Below are 12,604 nucleotides of genomic sequence, written 5' to 3' on the forward strand. Positions count from 1 at the left end.
TATATATTTAACCTGAGTTCCTTCCTTCAATATTTTACAAAAGTTAATGATATATCGATGAGGACCCAAGACCCAGGGCAAACCAACCCTTCGGATTTTTAAATCCTATTTATTTTCTAAGCCTATACGGAATGATTGAACGTCATTCAATTGAACGGCCCTCGAGCAGCAGCAGGCGGTGTTCGGTTACCAATCAGGACCGCTCTTGTTTGTTCTCCGCTATCCCGTTTCGTCGACCGTAGGAGGGTCCCATCAGGTGCTATCAAAGGGTACACAAGTTGCAGATATTGATTGGCTAATTGGAAGCCGAGAACCAATGACTAACTGGCAATCTCCTTTTGGAGGAAATGGCTTCCAGGCACACATCTTCAGCGCACTCTGTTGCGGCTGTCTGGGATCGACCGTTTATACTAGGATACCTTTCAATTAATATAAATTTACCAACTCTAGTCGATTTTCTTTGTGTAGAAGGCATCTGCATTGGGACCATTTAAACCTTATTGCAAAATTTTATGAAGTTTTTTAGTATTAAATAAATACCATCAGGGACGTATTTAAGATATGCGGGTCATCTAAATTAGAATTATAGCCCTTAAAAATATTTTTTAACAACTTTGGGTTATAAACAACATGCTAGTTAAAATCATCAATTTATTTTATACTTAAAATATAACAAGCATGAAAAAAATATATATATACATTCAAGAGTACTTTTCTGTATTTTTTTGATTTACAAAATCATGAATTTCTTCTAAAGAGTGTATTTAGTTAATTACACCAGTTTCTATCAAAATCAGTCATAAACTGCACAATCTTTATTGAAGTAATCGTACTTTTCATTTCATTCTTGATACGTTTTAATTCATGAAGTAAGGGAGCCAGGAAGCCCATGGGAAAATAAATGACACAGGTCTTGGCAACTAAAGTAATTTATAAAGAGTGCCTCATCTAAACGCACATACAATTGTAAACACTAACATCTAAGCAAACAGGTTAAGCTAAAAAAAAATTGACAAAAATACTGTTACTAGTCAAATAGCAATTCTATCGTTCAAAGGAATCTAGAGGCTTCATGGGTCGGGAAGCCCCTTGGCCATGAGCCTAGAGATGGTACTGCAAGCGGTAAAGAAGAACATACTCGTAGAAGAGCTTGAATGCTACTTATCTTCTGCGTGAAGATCGAATCAATCATAGAATAAATTAATTAATTTGATATACAGAAAAATATATCAACCGAAATATTGGGAAAAAAAATGCAGTATTTTTATTCATTTTGAAGAAAATACAAAATAGTAAAGATGATATAAAAATATTGTTTACTGTTTATAAAAAATAAAATATAATATTTAATAAAATAATAAAAAAATAAGCGAATTCATTCAATTAAAATAATTAACCAATTCTCGCCGGCTCGGTGGTCTAGGGGTATGATTCTCGCTTAGGGTGCGAGAGGTCCCGGGTTCAAATCCCGGCCGAGCCCACAGTTGTGCAAGTTCTTTTTATACTTTTAATTTTTAACAGATATTCATCATGAACGTCCACTCGTTGTTTCATTTTATATAATTGGTTTTATTCTTTTATAAATTTTAGTACTTCATAATTTATTTTATCAATAGAAATCGGTGGAAGACTTATAAATGACCCGTTTAAAGCCAAAGTTATCCAAATCCATTAAACTCTATTTTGTGATAAAAAGACTTTAAACAGAATAGTAGATGAAAAGTCCAGAATACTACTACACAAAAATTTCCATCATTGTTTTCCCTGTGTGTTCTCATGATATTTTTAGCTCATGTTATTTTTGCCTTTGAAGTTTATAAATCAGATATGTATACTTGAAGTGTAGAGAAATGAAAATTATTTTCTTGTAAGAAGTTAGGCACATAAAAAACAACTATGCAATCAATTTGGAAAAACTATTCATCAAGGGGCATAGTTTTGGAATTATTTAATAAGGGTTAGAAAAAAAAATGAATCAAAATCAAATCATAAAAAGCAAAAAATAATACTTTTTTTGTTGAACTGAGTTATCAGAATGCCACACACATTTCTTCGCCAACTCTTGTCTAAGGATCTTACGCTAACAAGTCTAAACAAAAGAAACAATCAGCCACATGTACCAAACACGATAGTTATGCACAAACAGTAACTGGTTTAGCTCTGATATAACAGAAGATACACCACTTAAGTTATCAACAGATGGAAAACAATCCTTACCACATAAATTTCTCATACCACCTACACATTTATTAGGAGACCTATGAGTTACAACACTATTCCTATATCTAGTTATAGCTCATTACTAGCCTTAACTTTGATTAGATTTTTAATTCACTTTAAACATCAACTGTACAACTGTAGATTCGTAGGTACAAATGAGAGAAAAAACATGAGAAAGACTTCCAGTTGCTACGAGATACATGCAACTTAAGCTAGCAGAAATTTGGTTTTGTTTGAGATACTAAAATTAATAGAAGGTTGAGAAAAAAAAAAAATCGACATATGTTTCTATTCTAAAAAATATCGTGTAGATATCAGAAGAAAAAAACTGTTTCTAAAAATAGAAATAGCCTGCTACATACACCATAAATATAAACAATAATTTCCAGAAGGGCGGTGAGTTTACCATGCCCCGCCTCTATCGATGTCCAATAAATAACAATTTTCAAAGAAAAGAGCTTTGAGGGAAAACATTATTTACTCGTCTTCTTGAAATTTTGTACCTTGTTTCAGAATAGCAGTCAGCAATATTCCATATTATATGAGCAGTTGAGAACAAAAGTCATGTCAAACAATAGAATTAGTGTTTCAGTTTCTAAAATCACAACATTTACTGTCAAAAATATAGCATTGAACGGAAGAAAAAAAAATTATAATAATAATAAAATAAATAAATAAAATAATAAATAATCAAATTAAAAAATAAATAAAATTAAACGAATATAAGCAAAATTAAATAAAATATAAATGGCGTTGATGAACAACGAATTTTTGCGCTACTAAAAACAAACAAACAAGTCATGTAAGTCATTCAATTCATATCAAAATATTTTCATTGAAAAATAATAATTTAATTATCAATGATTGGATTAACTACAAATACTTTGAAATAGTTAAATATATGCTGGATACTGACTAGTTTTATCGAAAAACTCGAATACACCACCATCTTCATTCCATATTCATTCAACCGCTCATGTGTCGTAATATCAAAAATAATTATAAAAAATTAAAATATTTATTTCATATTTTTACTTCAACCTTATAAATGTTTACCTTCTTCTTATACCTTTTTTCTTGCATAGTAAAAAAAAAAGTTTTATATGTGGAATAGCCCACTGATCACTTTCTAAAGAAGAAATAAAATAGGACCGATTTCATTTTTAAGTGATCGGTGTTTTAAGCAGTTCCCTTTCAGATCTAAAGAGTCTGTTTTACGTAAAGAATTGATATCTACACACTAACCTAAAAAATGATCTAGTCTTAAGCTCCTAGGCAAACAAGAATTAAAAAAATCACTTTATTTTAGTTGAAATAAATACTATTTTGGAAAAAGTAGTACAACTTCATTTTATAGACTTTTTTTTTTATAAAAAATGGCTATGTATTATAGGGTTTCTCGAGGTGAAAACAACGAATATAAATTTTGTTACTAACAAGAAAACCACAGAAAGAAAAGATAAGATATCGAAACCGTGATGCAATCGAGAAAGAGCAGACGGACTTGTCTTTTTCTGTTCGAATCAGATGTCTTTATTTCTCCTTTAGTTATTCATAAAATTCTTTATTATTTTATATTTATCCAATATTAATTATTGCTAACAATGAGAACTGATTATTTGTTTCAAATAAACAAAATTAGAAAAAATATATTTCAGGAATTATTTTTTAAATTCATCTTTTAAGCTCTGCCATACTATTTCAATGAGCATAAGACCTAGCTGATATTAAAGGTCGTTTAATTTCACAATGACATGGTGCGTTTAACCAAAATAAAAATCTGTATACAGTAACACTTTATACACTTTCGCAGTAGATTTTAGCGAAAATGTTGCTGTCATATACCTTCACGCGCCTTAATGTTCTATTTTAGTTTCGTCCAACTATTCGTTTTTGAGCAATGATGACCGCATACACACGAACCATTTTATGGTAATTGGTTATTTGGACAAAGGGAACCTCAAAAGGTGTATTTTCTTTAGAAACTAGAATTCCAAATTTTGCACAATACCAATACTTTCTTACTATATATTCCACATATAAGTAAGTAAATTAAAGTAAAAAAAAAAAAAAAGGAATTGAATTAATTCATTTACAGGGAGATTTTTCAATATTTATTCAATCTCGTCGTAAATGAGGTTTCATTAATAACTACACTATTTATGAAATATCTTTCGGGCCATTTTTATATTTAATAATGAGAAGTATCCGGACATACGGAGTTGAGCTTTGGGGCTCCACTAAACCATCAAATTCGTCCCGAATCCAATCCTTACAGTCCAAAATCCTTCGTAAGATCCTTAACGCTCCTTACTTTGATTTAATGTTCTATTTTAGTTTCGTCCAACTATTCGTTTTTGAGCAATGATGACCGCATACACACGAACCATTTTATGGTAATTGGTTATTTGGACAAAGGGAACCTCAAAAGGTGTATTTTCTTTAGAAACTAGAATTCCAAATTTTGCACAATACCAATACTTTCTTATATATATATTATATATTCCACATATAAGTAAGTAAATTAAAGTAAAAAAAAAAAAAAAGGAATTGAATTAATTCATTTACAGGGAGATTTTTCAATATTTATTCAATCTCGTCGTAAATGAGGTTTCATTAATAACTACACTATTTATGAAATATCTTTCGGGCCATTTTTATATTTAATAATGAGAAGTATCTGGACATACGGAGTTGAGCTTTGGGGTAAATAATGATGACTTAAATAAGTCATCCATCATGACCTCAATGTCACATATGTTGCAGATTTGGCCAAAACCAGATACCATTCCATCCATAGAAAACTTCCCAACCACCCAAATCCACTTGTTTCTAACCTGGCTTCTCCTTCATTACCTAATAATCCTCCTATGCGTATGAAAAGATGGCCTCGGAATCTTCTCTAGAAATGTTATTGGAGTTCTATCAAAGGGTAGATTCTCTACATGATTGTATCATGTCACTATCTCACCAACAGCAGATTTACTTGTTGTATGTATATGTTATACAGTTGTAAATAACAATAAATAAATGATTAAAAAAAAAAATAAAATAATGAGAAAAATCTCTAGCACTCAGAAAAATCCCGTGTCTCCCTTCCTCTCCACGACAGATGTTCATCAAACGTGAGGTCGAAATTTATACGGAGGTGCTGAAGTGAAGGGAAGCTATTAGGATGAGCTATAATTGAAAGTATTTGCTTCCATAATCTCAGTGGAGTGTTATTTTGAAACCTTCATTCTTCATTTTATTTTATTAATTCATGCGTGAGCGTAGATCAAAGAATCTTTTAAACCCTCTGTTTGATAACGAAAGTAAGTTTGAAAATTATTTATTAATTCGAGATCTCCCAAATTAATAGATTAAGTGAGACTGAAAGAGGATGAAGAGAAGAGCAAAGAGAAAATGTAATTAAATTTTTCATCTGAGCACAGTAAGTGCCCTAACCCTGGGATCCTGTTTGTACACTCCTCCTCCGGTTCCTCCCTTTGTATTTTCTGTCTAAATACCTTTTCCAATTATCTCTACTTCTTCATTTGATTTCTCTCACTCCTTCAGTGTTCTTCGGGACTAGGTCACGTCTCCAGTTAGTGTGGGAGTGGATAGGCGGGTAAAGTACAATCTATTAATAAGATATATTGGTTGTTTATTTAACAAATATGTAGAGCAAGATAATACTACAAGAAGATAATAAATGAAAATGTAACATCGGCATTTTTTATATTAGACTACAGTACAAAGTATGCAGACTCACACTCCAATCAATCATCCAACATCACATAATCCTAAATTCAAGGAAATTTGATTTGATTTTCGCTAGTTTATAACAGTGGCATCTATCTTTTGAGGGAACTGTTTGATTTTATAATAGTATAATAGGTAGTATAAATATAGATATATATATTTAAAGGAAACTTTATTTTAGGGGATATTTTATGGGAATCGGCAAAAACAGCAAACAATTTTTTTTAGTTTTAGAAAGTCTCAATCGGTGTAAAAAGCAGATAGCAGATGGTAGATAATGTAGAGACAAAAAAAAAAGTTACTTTATTAACTATACAAAAGAAATTAAATAAATAAGACTAAGGCTAATAGTGCTATAAACTGACCAAGTACAATAGACTGGGAAAGGATATTTCAGTTAGTACATACTGAAGACAGGGAACTAGGCTATTGGGTTTATTTGGCATGCTGAGATCTATCAATATTGTCACGCTATAGTACCTTTGTTTGCCTTTTGGGAGCATCGAAAGTAGAATTGTTTGATTGCTGAGGTCTGGAGAATAATTCCGAATAAAAACAACCCTTATTTAACGTTTGATTATTGGGAAATCAAATTAGGATATTGGCAGCAAAGGTTTGAAGAACCGGTTGGAAATGTTTATAATATTGAGAAAGAGCACTGATAAACAGAGGCACTGACCGTTGGTTCAAGCTGTCTATTCAAAAAAATATAACAGTTAGTTTCTCAAATCTATTAAATAAATGGTTTAATAACTAAAAAACTATGAAAAACAAAATGTTTTCAAAATTCAATTTCCCGTAAGAATCTCTCGTCATAACTAAGGCTTTATTATCATAATATGCTTTTGTCATAGTTGGCTTTAATACAGTACTTGTACACGTTTAGCTTCAGAATTGTAATAGGAGAGATTTAGTTGAGAGAGAAGTGACGGCATCTTCCGGAGTCCTGCTTTTTCCATCGGAATTTTACAGACTGAAGGTAAATTGAATGGTTCTGTTTAAGCTTCAGAATTCAAGAGTTTTTTCAAGATTTCAGTATTTTTGAAAGAGAGGATGTGGGAGATAGCTTGCGCTAACTATGCTAATCATTTTTTTTAGGTAAATTAATCGGTAGATAATTTATTTATAAACCATATTTTTTTAGTAAAAGCAATTTAAGAAATCGATAATTAACACTATAAAAACACAAAACTATGTTTGAATAATGTTGAACATTAAATATACATATAGTTTCCAATATACATAATTTACTTTTATGGGACATTTTTTTTTCTTAAAAATTAGTTCTATTCACTTCCCACAAATGCTAATTTAAAGAAATATCACACATAAGATTTTAAAATAATTTGAGTTCTATGTGGTCTGGATATATTCGAAGTTCACTCTCAGCTTTTCTGGAGGGGTTTATAGTTATAGAGTTTATCAAATTTTTAGGCATTATATTTTATTTTTAAGCAGTTAGCAGATTTAACAAAAGACGGAGAAATTCCAAGTGATGAGAAACAGAGGGCAGGTCTAGTGCTGAGTACAGGAAGTAGAGGATATCCTCATTGCAAAGAGTAACAGAAAGGGAACAGGAAGAGAGGGTTCTTAAGGACGGTTGAGCGCTGGTCAAAGGGCGACTTAGCACACTACCGCGTTCTAAGAGAGGGTGCTATGAAGTCTGTGTTTGGGCGCCTTTTTTATTTTATCCTTTTTTATAAATGTTTGAGCAAAACGTTTTCATGCATCGGGGATGTTACCAGGCGATAGATAATTAACAATATTTATGTAATTTAAAATAAAATATATATAAGAAAATTGGAATCTATTACTAATGTTTACAAATATTATATCGAAAATTAAAACAATTTACTATTATGTGTGTTATACATATTAGGGTCATGAACTAACTATGAAACTAATATATTTTAATATAACAATTATATTTATTTAATAATTTGAGAGTGGCATATAATGTATATAATAATACAATAAATAAATATAATTCACCCATATCATATTATATGATATTGTATGGCGGGTGATATTGTATAAACTAAGTTCCTGTATGACCTGTAAAAATAGGATAGAAGAATAATAAAAATAAGATAAAATGATCCAGTTTAAAAGTAAAAATATTAAATAAATACGTAAAGCCAAGAATTATGACTCTTTTATATATATTATGTAATAAAATTGTTTTAGATTTAAGTGTTTATATTTATTTTTCAAGCTATAGTATTTATTGTCTTTGTATATTTATCTATTATTTTTAATAGATAAATTTAAAAAAAAAAATTAAAAATAAAATGGGAGAAGTTCCTGAGTGGTTTACCCAATTCTTAATAAATACCATCCACATTCCATTGTACCTATTCGTTGTTCATTTTAGAATATGTGTGTTTACAAAAAAAAATAAGTTTCCATTTAAAGATACAAGACGCTATTGTTGATAGTAAAGTAAAATTTAATTGGTCAGGGACTTTGGCTGGATTTCTACCAACTTATTCCCTCCTCTAATTCTCCTTTCTTTCTTTTGATTCTTTTTTTTTCTCATTTTCCTTTAAAGGTTTTCCATTACCTTCGGGTGCTTGTGTCCCTAATTCAGTGGTCTCTCGTTTTACATCTTAATGGGTTTCTACCCCTAGCAGTCCGAGTGTTGGGTTCAGATTAAATAATTAATGGTAAGATATATTTTAAAAAAAAAATTAATTAATCTAACAATCAATTGTTTTTATTTCAGATTTAAATTAATTCCGATGGAATAATCAGTTTGAATACCAAACCATCAATGGGGATTTACTAAGACCTCGAAGTGTACATTGAGTCCCCCGCGTACGTCTTTAAGTTTACCTGCCTTAACGACAACATATCCCTACTTTACTTTTATAGTAACACATCTAACAATTTTTATTTTATTTTGATGTATTCTATAGATTATATTACAGATGGATAAATTTGTCACAAACCCTATCAGATCTTGGACAGTATGGAGAACGAACCAACTGGTGCAACTATCAAAGCAAAGCATTGAAACGAGTATTTTATTTATTTTTTCTTTAATGTGTATTTCATTTATTTTTTTCTTTAATGTGTATTTCATTTATTTTTTTCTTTAATGTGTATTTTATTTATTTTTTCTTTAATGTTTATTTTATTTATTTTTTATTTATTATATATTTTTTTATAACTCAACTCTACCCGAAAATGATACAAATAATTTCTCCTTATTATTTACATAGGTGATCATTGATACCATAAACACACATCCATACATACCATGCTTGATTATTAACATATAAATCCATATACCTAATTAGCACCAAATCTAAACATATGGTATATGAAAGTTATTATGTATTATTATAAATAATATCCAAAACGTGAACATTAGCCATTTTATATACAATATAATATTAAGTCCGTACAGTTAGTTCCTCACTACAAATATAATCAATAGAAGACTATAAAAAAATTGTTCATAAAATTTCACTTACAGTCACCGACAGTTAAAAGAGCAGTAATTTACAACTTGGGAAAACCTATCTCATCTGGGATACTGAGTAAGCCCTGTCCAACATAGACATCCTATCATATTAAAGATAAATTAATTCGATACGTAAGAAAGCGATCATGAAATTAATTTTATTTTCTGTACATAGGAGCAAATAAAAATATATCCTAATATATCAGGAATCAGAAAAACTAAAATGAAGTCCGTAAATGGACTTTTTCAGTATAAACGTTTATTGCTATTCCCGAAATCTTATAAGAAATAATAATAAAGAATCAGAAATATGAGTAAAATTACATGAAGTTGTAATTTATTTCCAATTACTAAGTATCACAAAGTAATTGCAATTAGTTAGCATCAGGAACTAATTGTAATTGTAACCCACAATTACAATTACAATAATTATGAGAGATAGTTGACCGTGGATGATAAATGAGGAGAAGATGGTTGGGGGTGCGGTCAATGAATATAAGGATACTTACTTAAGGAAATGAATATTTTTATTTCATTTCCATAAGTAAGTTATTGTACCCGCTTTTTCAATTACCTATGTATACATTTTATTTCCCGCTTCTCTCATCACTTCATTTTATTAATTCTACTTTGTAAAATTATTCATTATATGTGTAAAATTATTCTGTTTATACTTTCTTTTTATATTTTTTTATTTTTCTATACTTACTGTGGTTGTTATCTTGTTTTGTTTTTAGCCCTGAAGAAGGCTAGAAACTCTAGCCGAAACGTCGGCACATTAAAATAAGTTAATCATACTTATTTGTGTTTTTCATTGACCGTACCCCCAACCATCTTCTCCTCATTTACAATTACAATAATTGTATAGAGTAATTGTAAATACTTTCCACACTTACAGAAATTATTTCAAAGTAATTTTTCTTCAAAACCACTAATTTTTTATTTAGTGGGTCATTTAACGGTTACCTAAGTGTAATTGTAGAATAATATGGAATGATGTAATTGAAGATCTTATTATTGCTTATAATTTGTTTATGTAATGATTCCTGCCCAACTCTGAGTACTTTCCTACGATCCGGTTACAAAGCTACGAAGATTCTCTAGGTACATTCCTTATAATGGATAGGGAATTTCGATACAAGCTTTCTAGAACAGACAATGATATTGAATTCCTAATATCCTACGGCGTCCCAGAACCTTCTGAGCATTTAATTGTGCACTGCATTTCCTTTGAGGTACTAAGAGCTTAACTGCTGAGGTAAACCGGACTCGACGTCTGTCAAGAAAACTCGTTTCTGAAAGGCCAATACTCCGCTCCTGGAGGTGGAGGAGACCAACCCTTCCAGGACCGATAGCTTAAGAAGAATCATATTCTAATGCTCTTATATAATCAGGGAGTAGAGAAAATTTAAGTAAAGGTTATTAAGAACGTGACAAATTTTTAATTATAAAATTTAAATAATTAAGATAATTGAATAAGCATAACTAATAAAGAAAAAAATATAAATCGTGTGAATAGCGCAAGCTCGATGATACGCATAAAAGTGTAACACTAAACTGATCTGAGCACCTGTATTGCTCGCAAGGCAAGACGAGATGGAAATAAATAAATTATCGCTAGCAAATACTAATAAATTTTTTTTGGCTGTAAACTTAATATCACTAGCAAATGAGATGCGAGACGTAGGGTCAGCATGAATAGCATCCAGCTGTACATCTTCCTCACATTTGACTAAAATATATTCAAAGACTACCTCATCTAACTCCTTTTCAGCTTACACCGAGTTACACCAGAAATGCCATTTGTACAAATTTATTGAGATGTCTATGTCATATGTGGTCAAACCGTTTGTAAGTCATGCGAACATGGTTTAGTACTTTCGAAAAGGATAGGTGGGTGTGAAATGCAGACTAGAGAGTTCGAGACCAGTCTTGGAAATTATGAGTTAAACGTTTTTATTTTCTTAATGTGTGTCTTTTTAGCAAACCCATAGATTTGGAAAGTATTAGTCCACCTAAGTCTTAGTTAATAATTATATACGTTTGTTTTCCTTCTGCATAATATGGAGTAAAATAGTTTTAGTCGAAAATTTAGCGTTTTATTTTTTATCTTGACGTATGGGCCCCATGTCAACCTTTTGTTAAAAATAAGTTCCAAGTATGTTGCTGCATTTTTTTTACCATATGGAGGGCAGGTTTAGTACCATAGTGTAAATATTACATGTTGTGACTTGTTATGGTAACGTTTTAGCTTCATATACATAAATAAATATTTAATTAACATTTTTGTGATTGAATGGTGCCCAATTAAAATACATATAAGAATTAACGAAACGACTTTTCGGTTTTTTTCACATTACTCGAAAATTACCGTTTAATCCAAAATCAAAATCCTCCACCTCATTCTCCATACCGTGTTTATTATACTATGCCTACATATCTGATTCTATTACTATGAATCTGATAGGAGAAATTAGCTCCGAAAAGCAATCAATCTCAAGAGCCGCTTCTAGAACTTTGGAAAAAAAGAACACAAATTGGAAGATCCTGGGCTAAATGGAGGATCAACCCTAAACGATAATAGTGGGTGGAAGAGATAGATAACATCGTTCTAACACGGCAGTTATCTCTGAGCAAAAAATGTTATGATTTGGAATGATATGTGAGGTCTTTATTACTCCAAAGCATACCATAGCAAGATTTTTATAACTTATTTATTTATTTATAATACCGAATACAAAAATCCTAATATAATAACAGAGTATACATCGAATACAACAAATATCTAACAAAAGATGTAGCGAAACTTTAAAATTAATTAACTTTTAAAATTTATTTAAAACACAGAAGAAATTAAAAACATAAACAATAATTAATTTATACATTTATAAAGGAATTTAAATCATACACACTCAAACGTAAAACATATGGTCCGGGTGCGGTAAAAAAAAACTCAAATAGTAGATAATTATACTATTTTATTGAGCCAACATTTCGCCCCACGTTGCAGGGCTTCGTCAGGGCTAAAAAAGATACAAACACTATGGTTACAAAAAGGAAAAAAAAAAAAGAAAAAACATAAGTGTAAAATAACAGGGGTATAAAATGAATAGTAACAGACATATCCCCCTTTAGTAACAGATATATTCTCCCACCTACTATTCCCTTTTT

General features: G+C 30.4%; 1 non-coding gene across 1 annotated transcript; it reads left to right on the forward strand.

Annotated features, from left to right (window-relative positions):
- Positions 1–1,408: 1,408 nt before the first annotated feature.
- TRNAP-AGG (transfer RNA proline (anticodon AGG)) lies at positions 1,409–1,480 on the forward strand. Its single transcript has one exon. It is a non-coding gene; the product is annotated as a tRNA-Pro (tRNA).
- Positions 1,481–12,604: the final 11,124 nt, after the last annotated feature.

This window comes from Halyomorpha halys, unplaced genomic scaffold, assembly GCF_000696795.3.
Source record: "Halyomorpha halys isolate HHAL.00 unplaced genomic scaffold, Hhal_1.1 Scaffold482.1, whole genome shotgun sequence".
Taxonomy (NCBI): domain Eukaryota; kingdom Metazoa; phylum Arthropoda; class Insecta; order Hemiptera; family Pentatomidae; genus Halyomorpha; species Halyomorpha halys.